The 26,720-nt window shown below is 41.6% G+C and overlaps 1 protein-coding gene across 3 annotated transcripts in view; it reads right to left on the minus strand.

Annotated features, from left to right (window-relative positions):
• LOC120524957 overlaps window positions 1–23,195 on the minus strand; it is a 46,343-nt gene extending 23,148 nt beyond the window's left edge. The window contains exon 1 of one of the 3 annotated variants that reach the window (XM_039746866.1): window positions 23,039–23,195. The gene's annotated coding sequence lies outside the window, so the exon portion shown is untranslated. The other 2 variants (XM_039746865.1, XM_039746864.1) reach the window with 2 other exon arrangements.
• Window positions 23,196–26,720: the final 3,525 nt, after the last annotated feature.

Below are 26,720 nucleotides of genomic sequence, written 5' to 3' on the forward strand. Positions count from 1 at the left end.
ATTGGCCCTAGTGTGTGCTTGGTGGTGTGTTTGTGTGTGTGTCCTGTGGTGGGTTGGCACCCTGCCCAGAATTAGTTCCTGCCTTGTGCCCTGTTTTGGCTGGGATTGGCTCCAGCAGACCCCCGTGACCCTGTGTTCGGATTCAGCGGGTTGGATAATGGATGGATGGATGGTAAAACATTTTGTGTGGTTTTGTATATAACCTCACTTATTTCTTTTTCATTCAAAACTTAAGCACAGGTAATGTTTGATATAGCTTATAACATGTTTTATGTTTTATATAATACGACATAATATATGCAAATAGAATGCAGAAGCAACCTACCATGTTAGCAGAAAAGTCTTTATCAGGGCTGTTTCTAGCTTTTTGTGGGCCCTATATGCAAAATTCAGTTTGGGGGTCCCTATTTTGTAAAAATACGATGGGAGAGTTTAGGCACTTTAAGATGGCCGTGGCGATGCATCTTTATCAGTACCACTTTACTTTCCAAATGAATTGCATACAAGCATGCACAGCCATGATGAGCACGAGAAGCACACGATGACACGAGCACACACAATTCAAACACTCGGATTCAGCTGACATTTACAAATTTTATTCATAAAAGGTTGCACATCAGGATGTCTACAAAATTTAGCGAGCCTCTAACTATATTCAATATAAAAACTAAATTACATTTTTTTTTTTCTGCATTCAATTTTTGTTCAGTCGGGATTTTCAGAGACAGTGCTGGACTTGAAATTTATCTGTTGAATTTGGGGACAGCATCCCACACATTAAAGATTTCATATTGTTTTTCAAAGCTTCATAATCAAAGAACACTTCCCAGGATGAAATGGTGCTTTGTCAAGCAATGGCTCTGCAATGAACCACACAACTTAGTAAAGTACCATGAAGTGCCACTGAAGAAGAACCGTTATTTTTAAGAGTGCAGGGAGGCAACTCCAGGCAGAGAGACAAACCTTGGTCTCCTTACTGCCGGGGCAGCAGTGCTACCAGCACGCAACCACGACGCCCCAAAACTGAAACGCACAAATTGACATATAGAATAAAAAACGCCTTTTCCACAGCTGTAATAATCCATTTTAGCATGTAAGGCCTCATTAAAGTTCCAAATTTTTTGGTTTCACTTATAAGCCCTGAAAGCATCCCAACAGACACACAGCTGCTAGTTTGGTGCTGTACATCTTGAAGGCCAGTGGTAGAGTGTATGGGGTGGACAAAGGTAACATTAGAGTAATCAAAAGCAGGAATGCATTTCTAATAAATAAAATAATGTAAAAATTGGTTTATAACTGCAAATCAAATTAAAAGTGATTGATGCCTCACGATGTCAGTCTCAGAGACTAGTGAGTAGTTACACAAAACACCTATAAGGAACAATTTCTGCTAAAGAGGGCAATACCAGCTTCGGAGGCCAAGAGTGTAGTTAGCTTTTCCTCAGTAGACCATCACATCAACTGATATGTTTTTTTTTTACCTTTTATTGAATTTATTAAAATAATTTAAACATTCCATACAATCAAGTCAGACTTAAAACTAAATACAAATCAACCCCGTCCCATGAGAGAGAGAGAGAGAGAGGAACGCCAGCAACCAAAGAAAAACTGTTGAGAGTAGTAAAGAGAGAAAGGAGTCCCACTTCCCCCCACCCCAATATAAATGCTTAATCTAAAATGTTATTGATTGAAATATTAACTGATATTTCTAATGAATAAAAGGTTGAAAAGGCAAATTCTCCTTGTGGTTTTATTTGAGTATATCCCCTTTACCTGTTGGCACTGTTTGCATGAAGATCTGCTGTTAGACTCTTCAAATACGTTTAAAAAGTTCTGGGGTGTACTTACTATTTCACATGCCTTTAACTAGCAGCGTGTGCAAGGACCATTTAAATTAAATTTACATTTAACAGAAAACGGAGCCTGTAATAACAGCCGCTGAAGTGGGAAATTTAGGGTAGAGCTGCAAAACAGCAACAACCTCAGACAGAAAATTATTTACTGAGCCGCATAGATGGTGAAAATGGTCCACTTATGACCATGAGTGTTAAAAGTTATAAAGACGTCAATATAAATGGCACCTTTAATATTCCCCATTTAATGATTTGGAAACTACTTTTTCCAAAACCTGTGTGTAAGTGTAGTCTCAGACTTCCTCACTAGTTTTGATTATTTTTAAGATTCTGTCCAGTGTACTTCTGTTTGATAAAGATATCCATCCATCCTTCTAACATACTCAAACACAATGTTAAAAATAAAGGCTCCTCAGAGCAATGCCAGTTTTGGTTGCCCGCAAAACCATCCATATGAAGGTTCCAAAAAAGATCCTTAGGATCAGTAACATGCTCTATAAATACCCATGAATAGATAAGCTCTCTCCCTATTATACAGTATATATATATATATACACACACACACAGTGTGGACAGAAGAGATTGGTCCAAAATCCACCTCCGTTGTGACAAAAAAGCAGTTTGTACACGACCGAGTCCCTAATAGAAATCCTCGGTGAAATAAAGCTTGCCCGTTTCCTGTCTGTACAGCAACGTAAACCACATTAAACAAGCTAAGTATATTCTGCCTTTTCTGTGACTTTGTCGCCTCCTATCACTGAAAAGAGGGATATCACCCTTTTTATAATTATTTAAATATAGGTTTATTAAAATGCCGCAATATAAAAGAACATATTTCCAAGGAGCTAACACTCCCATCGGAAACAGATGTACAATTTAAACAGATTGTTATTTTCATGGGAATTGTTACATAATGTTGCATAATAGAACTATTTTACATTACAGAGAGTAATTAACCATATTAAAAGAGTAAAAAGTAAAAAATTGACAGTAAATAATGTTGCGTTAAAGGTATTCTTTACGTTATACGTTTTCATTCCATTTGGCTTTGAAATTAATACACAAATACTTTTGAAACTTACACTATTACCATAAAACTTCAGTAAAAATACAAACCGGATTCCAAAAAGTTGGGACACTAAACAAATTGTAAATAAAAACTGAATGCAATGATGAGGAGATGGCAAATGTCAATATTTTATTTGTAATAGAACGTAGATGACAGATCAAACGTTTAATCCGAGTAAATGTATCATTTTAAAGGAAAAATATGTTGATTCAAAATTTCACGGTGTCAACAAATCCCAAAAAAGTTGGGACAAGTAGCAATAAGAGGCTGGAAAAAGTAAATTTGAGCATAACGAAGAGCTGGAAGACCAATAAACACTAATTAGGTCAATTGGCAACATGATTGGGTATAAAAAGAGCTTCTCAGAGTGGCAGTGTCTCTCAGAAGCCAAGATGGGTAGAGGATCACCAATTCCCACAATGTTGCGCAGAAAGATAGTGGAGCAATATCAGAAAGGTGTTACCCAGCGAAAAATTGCAAAGACTTTGCATCTATCATCATCAACTGTGCCTAACATCATCCGAAGATTCAGAGAATCTGGAACAATCTCTGTGCGTAAGGGTCAAGGCCGTAAAACCATACTGGATGCCCGTGATCTCCGGGCCCTTAAACGACACTGCACCACAAACAGGAATGCTACTGTAAAGGAAATCACAGAATGGGCTCAGGAATACTTCCAGAAACCATTGTCAGTGAACACAATCCACCGTGCCACCCGCTGTTGCCAGCTGAAACTCTACAGTGCAAAGAAGAAGCCATTTCTAAGCAAGATCCACAAGCTCAGGCGTTGTCACTGGGCCAGGGATCATTTAAAATTTAAAATGGAAGACTGTTCTGTGGTCAGACGAGTCACGATTCAAGTTCTTTTGGAAATCTGGGACGCCATGTCATCCAGACCAAAGAGGACAAGGACAACCCAAGTTGTTATCAACGCTCAGTTCAGAAGCCTGCATCTCTGATGGTATGGGGTTGCATGAGTGCGTGTGGCATGGGCAGCTTGCATGTCTGGAAAGGCACCATCAATGCAGAAAAATATATTCAGGTTCTAGAACAACATATGCTCCCATCCAGACGTCATCTCTTTCAGGGAAGACCCTGCATTTTTCAACAAGATAATGCCAGACCACATCAATCACAACATCATGGCTGCGTAGGAGAAGGATCCGGGTACTGAAATGGCCAGTCTGCAGTCCAGATCTTTCACCTATAGAGAACATTTGGCGCATCATAAAGAGGAAGGTGCGACAAAGAAGGCCCAAGACGATTGAACAGTTAGAGGCCTGTATTAGACAAGAATGGGAGAGCATTCCTATTTCTGAACTTGAGAAACTGGTCTCCTCGGTCCCCAGACGTCTGTTGAGTGTTGTAAGAAGAAGGGGAGATGCCACACAGTGGTGAAAATGGCCTTGTCCCAACTTTTTGGGATTTGTTGACACCATGAAATTCTGAATCAACATATTTTTCCCTTAAAATGATACATTTTCTCAGTTTAAACTTTTGTTCCGTGATTTATGTTCTATTCTGAATAAAATATTAGAAGTTGGCACCTCCACATCATTGCATTCAGTTTTTATTCACGATTTGTGTAGTGTCCCAACTTTTTTGGAATCCATATTAGGAATTCATTTTTCTTCAATATCACATTGAATTTTGATTCCATGTTTGGACTTGCATCGTGACAACACAACATATTACTGCCCGTGAGTGAATATCGTTTCTTTCTCTCTAATAAATAAACTGACTTTTTTGAATGTTTGTCCCTGTGATTTGTTAATTGTCATAGCAAAAGGTATTCTAAAGGGAAACTGTAAATGTTTTAATATGAATGCCATATCAAGAGCTCTTTTGGTGTCTGTTATCCACTGAAAAACTCGTCGCCTGTTAAAATTTTACGTTAGAATTGTTCGACCAATGTTCAATTCAACTAATCTTGTCCTATTGCATAGCCCATCACTCAGACATAAATTACGCAATAACATTACGATATATTCTTCTTTCAACAGTAATTTAGCTGGTGGAAGATCGGACTGTGTTAACGGTTGTAGATATTCTATGGGATATTGTAAGTTGATGTTTTCATCTTCTGCACCATCACCACCAACTATTTCAGCATAGTCTATTGATACACATTTAACCAATTTGCCGTGTAATTGATAGAAAATTTTTGCGTTAATTCATTTGACTTCGTTTCTCGATACTAGGATTGCCTGTGTACTCATTTCTTCTGTTGATAACCCTTCAGGATGAAATTCTTCAATAAGATTTGGACATAAGTCTTCTTTTATTAAGAATTTAAAGTAAAGAAAATGTAAAGATTTATAAGAGCGGAGAGCGCAGGAACTGTGTCTGACAAAAGCATTCACACGAATGAGAGGACTGTAGCCGTGGGCCATGAACCAGAAAGGGTTGAAAGGACGGCGGGACCCTCTACCAATCTGAAAAAAAATCTCTTAGTAATAGTCTTCTCAAGATTTTTTTTTTTAATAATAGAGAGATTATAAAATACAATGTCTGTCTGTCTGCTTTTCATGAGAGAAGTACTTAATGGATTTAGATCAGGTTTTTTTCTATAATTTGCTTGAACATTCTGGTTTATTTTGCAACTTCTCTCATTGCGTTAAGTATCATAGTTTGCTTGCGGTATCGATTTATTTATGCAAATCCGAGAGATACTCGGCAGGCCTTGGGGTCATCCTCACTCACACACCAGCCTCAGAGCGTACCTTACCTCCACTTAGCTAGTGAATGAGAGAACTACTTAAGGGATTTAGATCCATCCATCCATCCATCCATCCTCTTCCACTTATCCGAGATAGGGTCACGGGGGCAGCAGCTTGAGCAGGTATACCCAGACTTCCATCTCCCCGGCCACTTCTTCTAGCTCTTCCAGAGGAATCCAGAGGTGTTCCCAGGCCAGCCAGGAGACCTGGTCCCGCCAGCATGTCCTGGGTCTTCCCCGGGGCCTCCTCCTGGTAAGACGTGCCCGGAACATCTCACCAGGAAGGCGTCCAGGAGGCATCCTGATCAGATTCCCGAGCCACCTCATCTGACTCCTCTCGATGCGGAGGAGCATCGGCTCTACTCGGAGCCCCTCCCAGATGACTGAGCTTCTCACCTCATCTTTAAGGAAAAGCCCAGACACCCTGTGAAGGAAACTCATTTCAGCCGCTTGTATTCGCAATCTCATTCTTTCGGTCACTACTCATAGCTCATGACCATAGGTGAGGGTAGGAATGTAGATCGACTGGTAAACTGAGAGCTTTGCCTTTCAGCTCCATTCTTTTTTCACCACGACAGACCGATGCAGAGCCCGCATTACTGCAGACCCGGCACCGATCCGCCTGTTGATCTCACACTCCATTCTTCTCTCACTCGTGAACATGACCCCAAGATACTTGAACTTCTCCACTTGGGGCAGGATCTCGCTTCCAACCCTGAGAGGGCATTCCACCCTTTTCTGGCTGAGGACCATGGTCTCGGATTTGGAGGTGCAGATTCTAATCCCAGCCGCTTAACACTCAGCTGCGAACCAATTCAGAGAGAGCTGAAGATCATGGCCTGATGAAGCAAACAGGACAACATCATCTGCAAAAAGCAGTGACCCAATCCTGAGTCCACCAAACCGGACCCCTTCAACACCCTGGCTGCGTCTAGAAATAATAAAAGTTATGAACAGAATTGGTGACAAAGGGCAGCCCTGGCAGAGTCCAACTCTCATTATAAATGGGTTTGACTTACTGCCGGCAATGTGGACCAAGCTCTGACACCGGTTGTACAAGGACCGAACAGCCCTTATCAGTGGTTCCGGTACCCCATACTCCAGGAGCACCCGCCACCCAATTCCCCGAGGGGCATGGTCGAACGCCTTTTCCAAGTCCACAAAGCACATGTAGACTGGTTGGGCAAAGTCCCATGCACCCTCCAGGACCCTGCCAAGGGTGTAGAGCTGGTCTACTGTTCAGGCCAGGATGAAAACCACACTGTTCCTCCTGAATCCGAGGTTTGACTATTTGACAGACCCTCCTCTCCAGGACCCCCGAATAGACTTTTCTAGGATTGCTGAGGAGTGTGATCCCTCTATAGTTGGAACATACCCTCCAGTCCCCCTTCTTAAAGAGGGGGACCAACACCCTGTTCTGCCAATCCAGAGGCACTGTCCCCAATGTCCATGCGAAGTTGCAGAGGTGTGTCAACCAAGACAGTCCTACAACATCCAGAGCCTTGAGGAACTCCGGGAGTATCTCATCCACTCCCGGGTCCTTTCCATCAAGGAGTTTTTTAACCATTTCGGTGACTTCAGTCCCAGAGATGGGAGAGCCCACCTCTGAGTCCCCAGGCACTGCTTCCTCATTGGAAGGCATGTTAGTGGGATTGAGGAGGTCTTCGAAGTACTCCCCCCACCGACCCACAACGTCCCAAGTTGAGATCAGCAGCGCACCATCCCCACCATATACAGTGTTGACACTGCACTGCTTCCCCCTACTGAGACACCGGATGGTGGACCAGAATCTCCTTGAAGCCGTCCGAAAGTCATTCTCCATGGTCTCCCCAAACTCTTCCCACGCCCGAGTTTTTGCCTCAGCAACCACCGAAGCCGCATTCCGCTTGGCTTGCCAGTACCTATTAGCTGCCTCTAGAGTCCTATAGGACAAAAGGGTCCGGTAGGACTCCTTCTTCAGCTTGATGGCATCCCTCACCGCTGGTGTCCACCAAAGGATTCGGGGATTGCTGCCATGACAGGCACCGACCACAGCTCACGGTCAGTCGCCTCAACAATACAGGCACGGAACATGGCTTATTCAGACTCAATATCCCTCACCTTCCTCGGAATGTGGTCGAAGTTCTGCCGGAAGTGTGAGTTGAAGCTACTTCTGACAGGGGACTCTGCCAGACATTTCCAGCAGACCCTCACAACACGTTTGGGCCACCAGTCCTGACTGGCATCCTCCCCCACCATTGAAGCCTACTCACCACCAGGTGGTGATCAGTTGACAGCTCTCTTTACCCGAGTTTCCAAGACATGTGGCCGCAAGTCCGACGACACGACCACAAAGTCGATCATCGAACTGATGCCTAGGGTGGCCTGGTGCCAAGTGCACATATGAACACCCCTATGCTTGAACATGGTGTTCATTATGGACAATCTGTGATGAGTACTGAAATCCAATAACAAAACACCGCTCGAGTTCAGATCGGGGAGGCTATTCCTCCCAATCACGCCCTTTCAGGTCTCATGGTCATTGCCCACATGAGCACTGAAGCCTCCCATCAGTACAAGGGTGTCCCCAGAAGGTATGCCCTCTAGCACCCCATCCAGGGACTCCAAAAAGGGTGGGTACTCCAAACTGCTGTTCGGCGCATACGCACCAAAAAACAGTCAGGACCCGTCCCCTCACCAGAAGGCAGAGGGAGGCCACCCTCTCGTCCACTGGGGTAGACCCCAATGCACAGGCTACAAGTCGGGGGACAATAAGTATGCCCACACCCACTCGGCGCCTCTCACCGGTGGCTACTCCAGAATGGTAGAGAGTCCGGCCCCTCTCAAGTAGATTGGTTCCAGAGTCCAAGCTGTGCGTCGAGGTGAGTCCAACTATATCTAGCCGGAACCTCTCGACCTTACGCACTAGCTCAGGCTCCTTCCCCTTCAGAGAGGTGACATTCCACGTCCCAAGAGCCAGCTTCTGTAGCCGAGGATCAGACCACCAAGGTCCCCGCCTTTGGCCACCACCCAACTCACACTGCACCCGACCTCCTTGGCCCCTCCTACAGGTGGTGAGCCCATGGGACGAGGGACCCACATTGGATGGGTGGATTTAAATCAGAATTGTTGCTATATTTTGCTTGAACATTCTGGTTGATTTTGCAACTTCTCTCATTGCGCTAAAAATCATAGTTTGCTTGCGGTATCGATTTATTTGTGTGAATCCGAGAGACACGCAGCAGGCCGAGTGGAGAGGGGTCGGGGCCCTCCTCACTCACACACCAGCCTCAGAGCATACCTTACCTCCGCTTAGCTAGAGAACGAGAGAACTACTTAATGGATTTAGTTTAGATTTTTTGCTATACTTTGCTTGAACATTCTGGTTGATTTTGTGGCTCATCACTCTCAGAATCATAGTTTGCTTGCAGGAGTGTTATATTTGCGCTAATCCGAGACAGAGGCTGCGGGCCGAGGAGAACGGGATCATAGCATGAAGTTAGGAGTGGGGAGCCAGGCAGGGTTCTCCTCACTTGCCTTTCTCACTAATGCTTGGACAGAGCCATGGGGCACAGCTAGCAGTATTATGTTTTGTCTTCTGGACAAAAAACAAGCCAGACGTATGATATCCACATCTGGAGACAACCATGAATGAATCATCCTTAAAATGGAAGGGAACAATTAGATGGCCTATTGTGTGTCAGATTTCTAACCAATCCATTGCCTCATGAAGGCAGCGCTTATAGTAGGGGTGGAGATTTTGAAGCAGAAAGGTCTGGTGCTGTCGCTAACTTGGTCCAATAGACAGCTAGCTTCTGTTAATGATAAATTGCCTACATTTGAAAAGTCTCCTAAAAATATATATATTTTGACATACAAGTCTGTGTCACGTGTGCAGAGAGCACATTGCGCGTCTTAAAAATGAACATAACCCAAGTCAAGGGAAAAGCTTTTTAGTAGCATCATATTACAAATTACCATTCAAATACAAAGGACGAGTGGTGAACGTGAACGATGTGTTCTGTCAGGTGCTGTATGTGCTCTCTGTTGTTCAGCCTTACAATGATAATGTAGAAGTCGATGTAAGTTTTAATGAATTGGCAGCCATATTCATGAAAACAAACAGCAAAATATGCATTTGAAGTAGACGGTGTGTCACACTCTGTTACAAAGAGTGCCATTAATAAAGCTGTTAATGAAGAGGCACAGGAAATGCAGATTTCAGTACTCAAAACACCCGAATCAACAAATCTGCCTTAACGACAACAGTAAAGTACGGACAGGGCTGCACAGCATCCACCTTCTGACTTCACATCTAAACAACTAACTAAAGAAAGTTAACATTACTGTCTAATTGGAAATACAAACATGCCATGACAAAATAGCTGCAATGTTTTAACACAATGCTTATCTAAACATTATTTGCTGTTGTTGTGTCATATAGTGAGGCAATAGTTAAAATGGCACAAAGATGTCGTAGCAGACAGAGGCACTTCTCAAACATGTGGAGCCCAGTAGACTGTGGAGGTCTGTGTGTCCGTCTGTCTCTACTGTCGCAGAGCTCATTACGACGTGCAAATTAATTATTAAGCTTCTGTTACCCGGTGCTACTGAACTTCTCAATGGATAACAGCAGTTAGCTTTTTATTCTCTTCCAGCGTCAAGTCTTCATCAGTATCTTTTGCTCTCTCCCTCAAAACCCCAGCAGCGGTTTAAAAATGCACAGACTGAAGAAACTGGGATTCTTACCATCTTCTTAATTAGTGACCAGTTTTTGCTGCTGGTTACTTCTTTTAATTAACTTGACTCGGGCCCCATAGTTGTTTCTTTTTCTATAATAGCAGCTAAACAATAATGAGACACAAAACAAGCCACCACATGACCAGCTACCCTGTGCCCGTTACACAATATCTGAAATTAAAGAGGAGGTGATGGTCTTGGTAAGGTTGATCTCTCAGGGCACCAAAACATTTTGACGGTGCTCTTAGAAAGAACAGAAAAGCACCCATCATCGAAATGTGTGCTGTGGCAGAATGAGAGCAGCAACAAGCCATGAAATTAAATAACGGGTTTAATGAACAGCAAGAATTGGCTTCTCATTAAGAAAGAGACTGGAGTGAAATTGGTTGGAATTTGAAGCCCCAGTTCAGCTGGTCCTCTTTAGCTCGTTTAACATCTCATTTCTGCTTGGCTGTCATTTAATAAAGAAAGGAGTCAATTCAGAGGGCTGAACTCTTCTAACAGGGCTATTAAAGTGATGAGGAAAACTGGTGACTGATTAGGAAAAGGGTTAGAATGAAAACCTGTAGCCACTGTGGCCCACCAGGCCTGGAGTTCGCCACCCCTGCCCTAGCGTAACCAGAGTTTATGAGCGACGTATAAGTGTGTAGGGTGACAACCTCCTCAAAGGAGCAGAGCAGTGGAGGTCCTCGGCTAGACACTCTCGGGGAACAAGCCCTGGAGATGTGGCCTTTACAGCACAAGAATTTGACACTCTTTACTACAGACTTTTTAACGGGTTGTCCCCAGACTTCCCATTTGAGAATCGCTTCTGGCCCCACTAGACTAGTGTATCTACAAATGTTATTTGCCAAGGTCTACTTTGGCTACTTAGATTTTAACCCATGTTAGACCGGTAGCACAGGTAGTTAGTAAAATAATAGCTTAAAAAGCCATGGTTACACTCGGAAATGTACCTTTTCTTATGCAAAAAAGAATTTGTAAAACACAAACTTGTGTGAAAGTTGGCATAATGGTGCAGCACATTTCGACAATCTACAAGGCTCTTTGCAGAATTTTTTGCTGTTGGCATGTTAGCAGCTCCAAGCAGAAGAACATTGAAGTGAACAGAAAATCTCATTTCACTGTGCAGTTCAGAGACGCGTCAGTCGCATTTGGAGGTTCTTGAACTAATTTCACAGCTGACGGAAATGTTCTCTAAATACAGCGGTCTTCAATGTTAGTAAGAACGGCCGATGCATACACATAGTGAGAGGTAATTCCCTTTGTGTGTATAATGTCTGTTTTGACTAAAAATCGGGAGTGGTCTGTAATTGAGGACCTCTGATCTACAAAGTAACTAAAATTTGTCTTTGATCAATAAAGGCACTAACAGTGCATAGAGAAACACCAACTATCATTATCAGCAAGGACTGAGTTCTAATAAGGGCACTGGCTAGAATGAAAACTCGTAGCTACTGTGACCCTCCAGGACCGTGATTGAGGACCCCTGTCTTATAATGTTAAAAACTGGGAGTGGTCTCTCCTTACTTTCTCATATTCTCAGATATGGGGCTGGATATTTCAGGAGTAAACCGCAAGACAATGATTCTATTTTTATATATTATGTAGATTAAAGAACCATCAACAAATCAAATTAATAATATATTGAACAATTATTATGAAAGTAAAGTTGAATAAATCCGACTCTGCAGCTGCAGGAATAAAAAAAAAGTACCACTTCCGGTTAGCGGAAATAGTTCAAAGGTTGACAGAAATCTACATTTTGTACCTAATACTTGTATGCAAAATTTTGTTGATCAAAGTGAAAGCAAACTCAAGTAATCAGGTTTGCATACATCAAACACACACAATTCCAAAAATTGTGTTTTCGGACTCGGGGAAGTGTAAAACGTTGAGATTTCATCCAAATCAAATTTTTGTATGAGTACAGTACTTTCCCTATGAGAAAATAAATCGGACTCGGGGAAGTCTAAAACATCGAGTTTCATCAAAATCTCAAGGCCGAATTTTTGGACAATAGCAATACTTTCCCAATACTTTGTATACGAGAAAGTAAAAATCATACTATGTTTTAATAAATGCAGAATAAGAGAAGAGAGTAAAAGACCAGCTAACTAAATGAGCTCAGTTATTACTATCACTTATTATGAATCTGGTTAGAACAAAAACCTGCAGCCCCAGGGAGGTCCCCCGAGGACCAGATTTTGGGAACCACTGCCGCAGGGTATTTGGCGATGGGCGTTTTTCAGTGTGAATTGGCCGACCGCTCAGGAATCTTGCAGTCATCCCGGAGCTACGTCATGTCAGTGGTGTTTGATAGTGCGATGAAGAGGCTACCCAAATACATGCAATTTCCTCACATTCAGGGTGAGCAAGCCGAGATCAGGACAATGCGCAGTGATTGCTGATTTTCCTAATGTAATCCGCGCAAATCACAGCACATGTTGAGATAAAAGCACCATCACCGAATTCAATTTACTCTTGTAAACAGAAATCACTTTGATTCAATTAATACACAACTAGTGTGTGATACTCAAATGTGTCCGACTGAGGATGCTGTGAGGTGGCACAACTCAACCCCGAATTTTTGAGCTGCCTGTGCTCCAATTAGAAAACCAAAATTAAATGTTACCAATTGTAATTATAAATGTTGTAAATCGCCTTGGATAAAGGTGTCAGACTAATAAGGAAATGTAATGCAATGTAAATTAATTCATTTATCACAGTATCAGTGATGGAAGCAAACTTCAAGGTGATGCGGTTTGTGATGGTTGGCTTTTTGGTAAGGAAGTCTTATTGCAGTCAAATTCAGGGCATTACAGACAACTTGTATAAGCTTTCTTTCAGGTGACAGTGGGTATGCCACAAGAGAGCACTCACACACACAATCAGGGATAGAAGATCAAGTCATAAAAGGTAGATGGCAGTGTCTGGACTTGTTGGGTGGGATGCTGCTGTACAGAACCGCAAAGATTTCTGCTTTGTGACAGCTGGTGCAGAACTGCACAACATAACACAGAAACAATGGCTGCCTGTCCCACTTGAAACAGGCCAAGATGAGTGCATGGATGACCCAGACCCTGTTCCTCAGGACATCAATGCAATGGCAATTCAAAGATGTTTGGATACTGGACATCGAATGTGAAGAGACTTGTATATTAGTTCAACATTGACATTTACTGGGCAAAATGATTTCATTTTTTTTTTTTTTTGAGGATCAATAAGTAAAAGGGTAATTTGAAAATTATACAGTAACCACAAATGGATAGAGGCTGACGCAACACAATGTGTTCATGATAGCTCAGTGTGACCACAACTAGTGCCATGCTCTGCCATTAGTCTAGTTGAAGTCAAGGTCAAAGGAACGTGGATGCCACGCTGCAGGATTGCACCATTGTCGAACAATGCAGTCTAGTGAGATTTCTGTGGGCAGAGGGAGCGAAACCTGCTGAAATTCACAAAAGGATGTTGGCTCAGTGCAGAAGTGAACGTAGAAGGACTCAATGAAAAGTTTATGAATGGGTAGGAAGGTTTAAAGAGGGAAGAACAACCAGAACTGACAAAGCTCGATCTGGTCGACCATCAACATCGCACACAAGCCCACATCAACATGGAAATTGCCTTCATCAGAGAAGACCGACGGATTATGTTGTCCACTGTTGCTGCAAATCAGTATATCAGCTATGGAGCTGCACATTCCACAGTGCTGGATGACTTGGGGTACCGTAAAGTTTGTGCAGCTTACCGATTTATACAATCCTATTATGTGATATCATCTACTGCTCAATTCTGCTCCGTACTTCTATAATATTTCTATTGCACTATTATATTGTACTAGCCATGTGCGCCCAACTACGTTGTGCGTGTTCAAGTTGTCTGTGAAGGGCTCCCTGTTTAAACGCGGCTGCCAATCATGAACTGGACCCTTCGTCACACAGCATTATGATTTTTTACAAGGGAAACAAAATTACAGAAGAAAACCCTTGGACATTGATTTGATAGGAATGGCCTACTCGGAATTACTATTCGAATAGTAATTATGTGGTGGTATAGGAGCATTTCTGCTTCTGTCCGTTCACAGTCCGTCTCGTTTTCACGACGCTATCGTTTCCTCTCAGGTTGTCTTCTCAACCTTTCTCCAGTCTCGTAGGTTGCTTTGTGGCAATCCAAAGAGTAAAGCAATATACACGGAGCAAAGGTTATAAAAGGGGGACACATAGGTATCCAGGCTCTTTAAAGCATAAATAGAGATCACTTCACTGACATGTGAGCAAGGCATGATACAACTGTGAGACGCGCAGCACTCGCCGGCTACAACATAACAATAATTTCCGGAATGTGCTGTTACGTTGTCATTCATTTTACCCACTGTCTTTCTTTCATTCATATGTTACGTAGGCACGTACCTTTTATCTTCGGCAATCTCATTCTCTAACCAGGCCTCAGGAGCTAACCAGCGTAACACTGTCCACCACCCCTTTCGTTATTCTGGCACATTGTTGACATCCGTGAGTAACAACAACGTACTAAAATGGAAGATGGTCTACGCATGCGTGGAATTCGCGGACAAACAAAGATCAAGATCTAAATGAAGATCTCTTTAGTTAATTTAAAGCACAACAATTTGTTTAGTTTGAATGTCTGTGTTTTGAGGTGTGACTGGCGTACTACAGTCTTCAGTAGTATTAGCCTGGAGGAGATTCTTAATGCAATGCCTATGTTTTAGCTGTCTCTCTACTGCCATCTAGTGCTTCTTCTAATTCATTCGCGGACAAACAAAGATCAAGATCCAAATGAAGATTATATATAGAGATTAACGATTACTTGTGTTTTGCATAGACCCCCTTTTTTTGACACCCACTCAGGCCTGGTTCTAGAGGCGAAGCCGCCATTGCACCATTTAATTTCAGCCGCCCCCTCACCCTAATATCTTCACTCGTTTTCTAAAAAAGTCTATTTAAAATTAAAAATTTTTGCAATTTCCTTAATGTCAAAAAAATTTTCTTCGTAGGTAAAAGAAAACTTGACTTATGCATTGAATGAATCTGCGACAAGTTTAATTAATTCATCAGTAAAATTCCGATTAACACTACAAAAACTTTTGATTGATGTGCTGCATACTTGTGCTGCCACAATTCACATGTTGTGACTTACCCGTTTTTCTTTGAAGCAAGTTACCGACATATCCGTGTATATACCTCCTAAATTTAACGCGTCTTTCTTTGAGGAGTTCTCAGACTTAATGTCAATTCTAATTACGAATTATGACACACTCTTAATTGTCGGCGACTTTAACTTTCATATTGATAATCAGTGTGACCTAAAAGTAAAGGAATTCATGAACCTCCTGGACTCTTTTGATTTGAGACAGCTCATTAATCAACCTACACATAGAGCAGGTCATACGTTAGACTGATATCAATGATCTGCTTCACATCAACTTGTAGTCCTTTGGTAATTGCTAAGTCTATCAGACCACTTTCTTCTACTATTTAATATAGAAATAATGATAGAGAGCATTCAAGAGAAGCATAGTTAAAAAACGCTTCTTTGACTCATCAGCAGCTTTAAAACTTACAAACATTCTAAGCAATCAGTCCGTTTATAGTGCCAACTATAATAGCGAGGATAATGTAAATAGTAAAGTGGAAAACTTTAATTCTAAAGTAAGAACTGCTGTTGACATAGTTGCACCTGAAAAGACAGTTAAAAAAATCTTCTAGTATTGTTATTCCATGGAAGACCCAAAGAGTGTCTGATTTAAAAAGAACATGCTGTAGAGCCGAGCGTAAATGGAGGAAAACTAAACTAACTATCCATTATGAGATATTGAAGGTTAAAATAACAGAATACAATAACACAGTCCGCCTTGAGAGGCGCTGCTATTTCTCTAATATTATAAATAACAATGCTAGTAATCCCAGAGTCTTATTTTCTACAATTGATCGTCTGTTAAACCCAGGTAACACAAAGGAATGCCCCCAGAATACTTCCAGTGAAACCTGTGAGAACATTGCTGTATTTTTCAATCAAAAAATTAATGATATTAGAAATAACATAGTATATCTCCCCAACACTGCAGAACCTCCAAAGCCCCAGTACTCCATTATAAACAAATTAAATTTTTTCACCAGGATAGATTTACCTGAATTACATAGTATAATCTCTCAACTGAAACCCTCCACCTGCGTCCTTGACCCAATACCAACAAGGTTTTTCAAAGAAATATCAGACGTGCTAATTGATAATATTCTGACATAGTAAATTGTCATTAGATATGGGGTCTTCCCAGACTGTCTTAAGACTGCTGTAGTTAAACCCCTGCTCAAGAAAATAATCTTGACCCCTCTGCTTTGAAAATTTTAGACCCATCTCTAACCTGCCCTTCTTAAGTAAAATTCTAGAGAAGGCAGTCATTATGCAGTTAAATGACCACCTCAATAAACATGCTATTCTTGATAAATTTCAGTCAGGTTTCAGAACAAATCACAGCACAGAAACTGCACTCGTTAAAGTAGTAAATGACTTTGGGTAAATGCAGACAGAGGCCATTTATCTGTTCTCATCCTCTTAGATCTGAGTGCTGCATTTGACACCATTGATCACAATATTCTTAGAAATCGCCTTAGTCAATGGGTGGGCCTCTCTGGCAGTGTCTTAAATTGGTTTGAATCCTACCTGGCAGGTAGAAAATTCTTTGTGAGTTGTGGTAATCACATCTCAAAGACACATGATATCGATATGGTGTTCCACAAGGCTCTATCCTGGGTCCGCTGCTTTTCTCAATCTACATGCTTCCGTTAGGTCAGATTATCTCAGGGCACAACGTGAGCTACCACAGCTATGCTGATGACACACAGCTGTACTTATCAATAGCACCTGATGACTCCGACTCTTCGATTCACTAACACAATGTCTTACTGGTATTTCTGAATGGATGAATAGTAATTTTCTCAAACTAAATAAAGAGAAAACTGAAATTTTAGTGATTGGCAATAATGGATTCAATGAGGTTATCAGAAATAAACTTGATGCATTAGGATTAAAAGTTAAGACGGAAGTAAAAACTTAGGGTAACTGTTGACTGTAATCTGAATTTTAAATCACATATTCATCAGACCACTAGGACAGCATTTTTTCACTTAAGAAACATAGCAAAAGTTAGACCTCTTATATCATTGAAAGATGCTGAGAAATTAATTCACGCTTTTGTTTTCAGTCGACTAGATTACTGTAACGCACTCCTCTCAGGACTACCCAAAAAAGACATAAATCACTTGCAACGAGTGCAGAATGCAGCTGCTAGAATCCTAACTAGGAAAAGAAAATCCGAACACATTTCTCCAGTTTTGATGTCACTACACTGGTTACCTGTGTCATTCAGGATTGACTTTAAAATTCTGCTTATGGTTTATAAAGCCTTAAATAATCTCGCTCCATCTTATATATCGGAATGCCTGACACGTTATATTCCAAATCGTAACCTTAGATCCTCAAATGAGTGTCTCCTTAGAATTCCAAAAGCTAAACTTAAAAGAAGTGGTGAGGCGGCCTTCTGCTGTTATGCACCTAAAATCTGGAATAGCCTGCCAATAGGAATTCGCCAGGCTGATACAGTAGAGCACTTTAAAACACTGCTGAAAACACATTACTTTAACATGGCCTTTTTATAACTTCACTTTAACTTAATCCTGATACTCTGTATGTTCAATTCATCATAATAACTATTCATGGTGGCTCTAAAATCCATACTGACCCCTACTCTCTCTTCTGTTTCTTTTTCCGGTTTCTTTGTGGTGGCGGCCTGCGCCACCACCACCTACTCAAAGCATCATGATGCTCCAACATTGATGGACTGAAAGCCAGAAGTCTACGTGACCATCATCATCAAGTCCTTCCATGAGAACCCTAAATACAAAGAGGACTGTTTCATTTATGTTAGGTAGATTGCCCAGAGGGGACTGGGCGGTCTCTTGGTCTGGAATCCCTACAGATTTTATTTTTTTTCTCCAGCCGTCTGGAGTTTTTTTTTTTCTGTCCACCCTGGCCATCGGACCTTACTTATTCTATGTTAATTAATGTTGACTTATTTTATTTTTTACTGTGTCTTTTATTTTTCTATTCTTCATTATGTAAAGCACTTTGAGCTACATTTTTTGTATGAAAATGTGCTATATAAATAAATGTTGTTGTTATTTGACGGGAAAAGACGAGCCCCGCGCCAAGCCTGCACCCTTTGCACGACCAGCAGAACCAGGCCTGCACCCACTGCACACCCAACCTACCTGGAAAGGGGTCTCACTTTGAGCTACCTTTCCCAAGGTTTCTTCCATTTTTCCTTACAATTGTTTTTTTGGAATTTTTCCTGGTCTTCTTAGAGAGTCAAGGCTGGGGGGCTGTCAAAACCCATTGCGGCAAACAAATTCTATTGTATTGTATTGTATACTGGCCAATATCCTTTGGTGAATTTTAGCAGGTTTCACTGCCATCTGCACAATGAAATTTCACTATGGCACGTTGCTCAACAATGGCACAATCCCACAGTGGAGCATCCATGTTCATTTGACCTTGGCTTCAACTAAATTAACGGCAGAGCGTGGGTCTGTGTACTTACTATCCATAAGCCATTGCAAAGGTGGTGTATTATCTCAGCTTCCATCAGTTGTGGTTTCTGCATAACTTTCAGTTTGCCTTTAAATTTTGATGCAACCTCATCAATAGTTACATATATCCATCAATTTTTCAAAACTGCTTAACCCCTAGCAGGGTCTTGGGCAAGCTGGAGCCTATCCCAGCAAGCAACGGGCACAAGACAGAACCAATCCCTAAACAGGGCTCCAGCCCATCACAGAATGAACACGCCCACCACACATGGCTAATATGGCATCACATAAAAGCAAGAAGAATGAATTAATTTCAATCAAACACTCTGTAAATTCTGGCTTTATTCTTTAAATTTTTAGCAAATGCTGTTTGCAATTACTGGATTGACACAAAACAAAGTGGAAACCTGCAGCTTGTTTACGTCAGGTGAGAGTCCCGTTCAGTGGCGTAGTTCGAGTTCGTGCCGCACGGGGCGGGGCGGGGCTTCAATTTGCCGCCCTCCAACATATCTGAATATGTTAACCTATTTAAATAGAAAATTAAAATGACGTATATAGAAAAATTAAGACAAATTTTGCATAGATTTATTCATATATAGAGAAACAGCAATAATTTTTCACGTATAATTATTTATAAGCATCGACTAGACAAGAGTATAGTATAGACGTACAGTACTGATAAGCCGTGTTCTCATTATTAGTTTAATATACTGTAATTACACTGCGAAAACCAGAACCAGTGTAGTGTACAAGTGATAGGTGGGGATGTTTTCTGCAAAGAGCAAGAATGCATTCGGATTGATAACAAAACGAAATTATAAATTGTAAATTAGTTGTTTATCTTCCTAGAAATTATTGCGGTGTAATGTTTTTTTGTTTTTTATTATTGTCATTGCCTCAAATTTCAACTGCTGTGTCTGATGCCGTCACAGAAATACAGTCTGAAAATTATTTTTGAAGAATTTGTGGATGAAAATCAGAGAATTTTTCTTTTTTCATTCATGAGTGATATTTTTCCGAACCCTGCTGCTTACACAGGAATTGTACTGAACCTTTTGGCCAATAATGCCGCCCCGGGCGGGACCACACTCTCCGCCCGCCCCTAGCTACGCCACTGCAGCCCAGTTACGAGCAGAAGCAGGAGGGTTTGAAAACATGCAGCCATTCAGTTTCCCCAGAACTAAATTCGAGTCTGGGCAATCAGTTAACAGTGAAGACTGAATTTTAGAAGTACAACACAAATTATTCAACTACAATCCTGTTAAAGTATTAGTAAACATTATATGGGATTCCAGGGCATAAAGTTATACATCCATCCATCCATCCATCCAACCCGCTATATCCTAACTACAGGGTCACGGGGGTCTGCTGGAGCCAATCCCAGCCAACACAAAGCGCAAGGCAGGGCGCCAGCCCACCGCAGTAAAGTTATACAGTACTGGGTAATAAGGTTGCTGATAAATTGGCACAAAATACATCGAATAAGAAACAAGTAGATTTAGAATTACCTTTTAGGGGGAAAAAAAATACATTAACATATGCTCAAAACGTAATTATGACTGTCAAACAGTATGCCAATATGGGAATAAGGAAAAACTCATATCAATTAAGAATATAACTACATTTAATAGCTAACCAAGAAGAGAAGAAATGAAACTTGATAGACGTAGGTTAGGAAATTGTTGTAGAGTAAGATCGCTGTCAAAAATAATTCGTAATAGTATACGACAAATTTACATTTCACGCCTGTGAGTTACGCTTGTTTCTGAAAATTACGAGTACAATTGTCAAGCGTTAAACTGTGACGCTCCTCAGGGGGCGGGGTTCAGAGCACAGGAGGGCGTGTACATATATGGGCGTGGTTAATATTTCAGATCCGCCTATGTAACGCTATTCGTATTTGCATACAAGCATAATAGATATGAGCGGCTTGGAGTTTGCTGGCCCAAAGACAGATAACGTTACATGGGCGGGTCTGAAATCCTAACCCCGCCCATATATTTGTTGGCCCCTCTGAGCTCTACACCCGTGAGGAGCGTCACAGTTTGTCGACTGAGAATTGTACTCGTAATTTTCAGAAGCAAGCGTAATTGTAAGAAGCGCAAACCTAATTGGACACATGTGAAATATAAATTTGTCGTTAATTATTACACGAGTTATTTTCGACAGCGATCTCTCTCCATAAATTGTGGACTAGATCAGTATTTATATTTCAAAACGGTATAGATGGGAAATGCATGCATTGAGGGGAAAAACTACTGTAGCCTGTATTGTAAAAAGTTTGGGAATGAACATCAGATACTAGTTCATAAGTTGGGTCAGAAAGTAAAGACTGATTCATTTTAGTGATATTATCAAGATAAGGCATTTTTGGTTTTTATTTAGATCATTTATGACATACTGTGATGATACCGGGAAAAAAACAGTTTTTGAGAAGAAAAACAAAAAAAGATTTAAAAAGGAATCACATCCTTACGGAAGATACACTTTTTTCTGCACTGTGTTCGTATTTTTTTCATTCTTCCCCGTTGGCCTAATACGCTTTCTTTCTTTAGCAAGTGGAAGCAATGTTCATAGGAAGCATCAGCCTGCCATATGGCTGGAAAAGAATAAAGTGATAATTTGATCAAAGGACTGGACTGGAGCACTTGATGTCAAATGAAAGAGCGTAATAAATTCTGGGAGATCCGCCAGCTTTGAGCGAAGCGGTTTTAATCAATGTACTCTAAAATAAGTGGAAATATTTGGTAAAGGGCTCGTGCTTGGCGTGTAGGGCAGCGTTCGTATATCAGTCAAGTTCAGTCTATGCAAGGAAATCGCGTTTCTATACATACACTAGCTGTTCATTTCAAACGGTGGGATGCTTCACGTCTAATTCATCCGGTAGCTTACCTGGAAAAAGCCCGTAAATTCAGCAGATACTCAAAAGAAACCTTCGCGTATAAACCGACTCCGTACACGTACTGAGAAACGGATCAAACGTGACAGTCGGCTTTTCTGGAGACGAAACGAATCACAAGCGACCCAGTGCGAGTGAAAAGGCATGCACAGCATATTTGTATTAATTCATCCCCGTTGACTTTTAGTATTTGTTCAAAATTAAAAGATCAGTGTGAGAGAAACAGACGTTTAGTCACGGGGAGACCACTAATAAAATGACCAACCGCAGTTTTAAGTGCGCTTAATCTAACTTATGGCAAAACAGGAGGGGTTCTTTTAGAAACCGAGAGGAAGCTACCTTATAAATTCAACGTCTGAGATATTACCGTGCATAAAAACCCTTTACCGAATGAAAGGAATGACAACGGGCTGCAATTGACAATAATAAAAGAATGAAGCTACATCGCTCCATAAACCGAAATACTGGGCTATAGAAAATGCGATTTTCTTTTAATTAAAGGTTATATATGATAATAAAATTACCTGATACACTAAATTACTGATTGCGGACCCCAGCTGCAACTACAAAGCATTCACAGCGGCTCCCAGAACCTCTGCCTCTGTCGATACGAGGGGTCCTCGCTTTCTCTTCAGTTGACAAGTTTGCCAATCTTTTTTGCAGCTGCTGAAGTCCAAGTTGGACCGGGCTTACCTTGACATCGGCTTCGGAGGTCCAGTTACTGAAAGCCCAATTAAGCAGCGCCCTTATCTCTTCACCAAATAACCAAACTAAACCACCCCACCCCAATCAGAAAGAACAGATGGTCGCTCTTAATGTCCGGGGTTACTTCCTTAGCAAGCCTTCTCACAGCTGATCCCCGTCGCGCTTTGCAGATCAGATTACAGTTTCACAAAAGAGTAATGTCACGTTTGCGGCATGTCATTTTATTTTTCTGAGACACATGTCTAAATGAAAGACGATGCTTCATTCTCTCGCATTCACTCCATTTCGCTGTTAAACGTTTTACCTATACTATCAGGTATGTCTGTGCACGGGTTTAGGCGAGCGCCATGCAGACGACCGGGTGGAAATCGCTTTTAAACAGCACCCCGCGGCCCCGACTCTCGGGCCATTTATTCATGACATTGTCCAACCCACTTAATTACATTCTGAGATTGCGGCGAGACTAACCGCATCGCTGCACAGGGTTCAAGTCCACACAGGACAACCGTAGCCCCTCACGGAAGCACCTTCAGCAAGCTGGAATCACCAAACGAACCCAACCGGCGCGGCCTCGGGGATACGGGCAGCCGGGGATTACCATTAAGCCAAATACGCAAGTACGTCGAGCACCATCGGTGGTGGGGTATGGTAACCACGGAACTGTCGCCCCCCAGTTTTCATGCCTTCAACTCATTCACTGCATGCCACATCACCATTTTATTTTATTTTTTATTTTTTTGTAATTATCGTTGTTAATTTGCATTGTTATAAAAAATGTTGATTTTTTAAAAGTATAAATAAAGTTATAAAAGGGGGTGGCGCAGTGGTAGCGCTGCTGCCTCGCAGTAAGTAGACCAGGGTTCGCTTCCTGGGTCCTCCCTGCGTGGAGTTTGCATGTTCTCCCCGTGTCTGCGTGGGTTTCCTCCAGGCGCTCCGGTTTCCTCCCACAATCCAAAGACATGCAGGTTAGGTGGATTGGCGATTCTAAATTGGCCCTAGTGTGTGTGTGTGTGGTGTGTTGTGTGTGTGTCCTGCGGTGGATTGGCACCCTGCCCAGGATTGGTTCCTGCCTTGTGCCCTGTGTTGGCTGGGATTGGCTCCAGCAGACCCCCGTGACCCTGTGTTCGGATTCAGCGGGTTGGAAAATGGATGGATGGATAAAGTTATAAATAGGTGACGACAGGTAACAATATGATTTTGCATTTTTGATCCATGTTTGTCGAAACGTTGAACTTGAAATACTATGTATCTAAAGTAGAAAGCTGCAGAATAAAAGAGGTTTTGTTTCCTAGAAATCTTATTTCTCCTTTAAAATATCTTTTAAAAAAGACAAAAAACGTGATAGCGAGATCACTTAATATCAGTAGAGATCATTTCATATCTTATTTAGTCTAAATCTTTGGTAGGGTGACTAAAATTATAGTTTCATTAAATTGTTTTGTTTGTATTTTTCCCTTACAACAGCTTTATTAAAAATGTATAAGTAAATAACGTGCGTATATTGCTCACTGTTATTTAGTGTTCAAAGAATAAATGTCTGTGTGTCTGTCTAGTTGCTAGGTCTCTGTCTTTACTAAAAAGTGGTGAATCACAAACTTTTTTTTAGTAATAAAGTGTGTTGCATTTGTCATTCCATCAGATGGGCAGCATGAACATTGACACTGCATTTACAAATCCCATACCAAATGGCATATGACAGAGACATATGCATGAGATGGTGCAGCACAAACATTAACACTGAGATTGATGTTGATAACTTATGTTTCAATCAGTCTTAGATGGACAGTACAACTAATTAAATAAATAAATATATAAAAAGTTTATATTTAACAGTTATGAGCAATGATTCCTTTAAGGTGTGTCCCAGTATGTGTACATTTTTTTTTTTTTTGTGGTGTCGGTAACAAGTTGTGAAAGCTAACAATTTTTGAATGTCACTGTTAACAATGCATTTTGGTATCCTATATAAAAGCGGTCGGGATTGTCCTTCCGTCCCGTGAGTGCTACGCAGGCGTGGAGTTTCACACGCCCCGTCCATTTTGCAATGCACAATGGGATTTGTAGTTTCGTTTTCCAGGTAAAAGATGATTTTCTACTCCAGACTGTGCGAGTAGCACGGAGTTTCACACACGCCCCGTCCATTTTGCAATGCATGATGGGATTTGTAGTTTCATTTTTTCCAGGTAAAAGATGATTTTCTACTCCAGACTGTGCAATATCTTCTTCTTCTTTCTTACTATATAAAAGCGGTCGGGATTGTCCTTCCAGCCCGTGAGTGGAAAGCGTAGCGGTATTCCGCTTATCACAGACTTACACCTTGCAGTACAAAGCGACATGATGTGAGCAGAGTTCTGGTGCTCTCATCGTTCCCTTGCTTTTATGCGCTTGAAAAATAGACAAAATTTGAGTACATGGATTCATGCATTGCAAGGCAGAAGAGCAAAGTTCCCTTTTTCAGTCGGCCTTATTATATTTTCTTCCTCCCTCCCTTTTCCCCTTACTTCTCAAAAAGCATGATATCATTTACCTGAGCATTTCAGGGTATGTAGGGTGTCTGGGCTTTCCTTTAAAGATAGGGTGAGAAGCTCAGTCATCCAGGAGGGGCTCAGAGTAGAGCTGCTGCTCCTCCGCATCGAGAGGAGTCAGATGAGGTGGCTCGGGCATTTGATCAGGATGCCTCCTGGACGCCTCCCTGGTGAGGTGTTCCGGGCATGTCTAACCGGGAGGAGGCCCCAGGGTAGACCCAGGACACGCTGGAGGGACTATGTCTCTCGGCTGGCATGGGAACACCTCTGGAAGAGCTAGAAGAAGTGGCTGGGGAGAGGGAAGTCTGGGCATCTCTGCTCAAGCTGCTGCCCCGCGACCCGATCTTGGATGAGCAGAAAGGGATGGATGGATAAGCATTTAATTTTATTACACAAATGGTCCATCTATTTCTGTACATGTCAGATGGACTCTAAAGAAGGAAAGGTCACCTTTCCTGTCTCTAACAGACGTGTTCCTAACAAGGAAGTTGTCCTCGGTCAGCTTACTGCACCCTGTCTTATGACAGACGCCTGTATGAATAACCTGCTGTTATAGCACAATAGCTTGGTCAGCTTTTAACCCTTAGTAGTTTGCAAGCAGTTCATTTTTCTTTCACACCGGTCACTGGATTAAAAAAAAAAAAAGAAGATTTTGGTTCCGTGAAGTATATAGTCTACATTCTGTGTGAGTATAATTTTTGTTGTGCAATTTAGTGGTACGCATAGTACTCTACTCCAAAACTTTCAAGTGGATGAACTGAAAGAGCATTTGGCATGGGTAGCTGTTTAAAGTATGGAATTCCACAGAAAAAAACAAAAAAAAAAAAAAAGTGTTATTTCGGAAAGACATTGCCTGCTTCTGCTTGCGTGCTCCAGTCGTCTAGTGGCAGCTAATGAGTGACAGTGTGTAGTGTGCAAGCAAGTGATGAGAACAGAACAGATATTAAAGGTATACACGTAACCCTGCCTCTGATGAGCAGTACATTTAATCAGGCCAGGTCAGAGTCACTGGGAGCCAGTAATTATCATAGCAATACTAAAATCAACTGGTGGACAGTATGCCACTCTGAAAAGAGTCCACTGTACTCCCCTAATAGAAACCTGCAGTCATGTGAGAATGTGAGCAGACATGGAAGCTGATGACTCTTTCAACATTAGATCTTCATGCAGACAGGGCCTACAAATGAAGGTGATACACTTGAACAAATCACACATAAAATTGACAGGAAATGAACATCAATTCAGAATGGTCACATTGAAATAGTCCACCCCGACATTTATCTCCATTTCAAAGACATAAAATTTGAATCAGGTGTTCCAGATGATGTGACAAGGATTAGACCCTCCTTAGGGAGGTATGCAGGTGGACTGGACTGTCATGTTTACATCACAGATAATGATGGTCTGGTGTTCTCTTTGTTGCTGATGAGTTTGGGTCGTCATGTCAAGAGATCAAAAGAGCTCTTTGAAGTCCTCACATAAAAGGTTACGGATGCCTAAGATTATTTGAAATCAGTGTATGCAACCTTGGGGTGGCGACTGATGAGCAGCAGTCTTTTTCTGACCACATTTCTACTGTCTCTCATTCATGCTGTACAACAAGATCTTATCTGACAGAGTATGCA

Source organism: Polypterus senegalus, chromosome 3 (assembly GCF_016835505.1).
Source record: "Polypterus senegalus isolate Bchr_013 chromosome 3, ASM1683550v1, whole genome shotgun sequence".
In the NCBI taxonomy this organism is placed as follows: Eukaryota; Metazoa; Chordata; class Cladistia; order Polypteriformes; family Polypteridae; genus Polypterus; species Polypterus senegalus.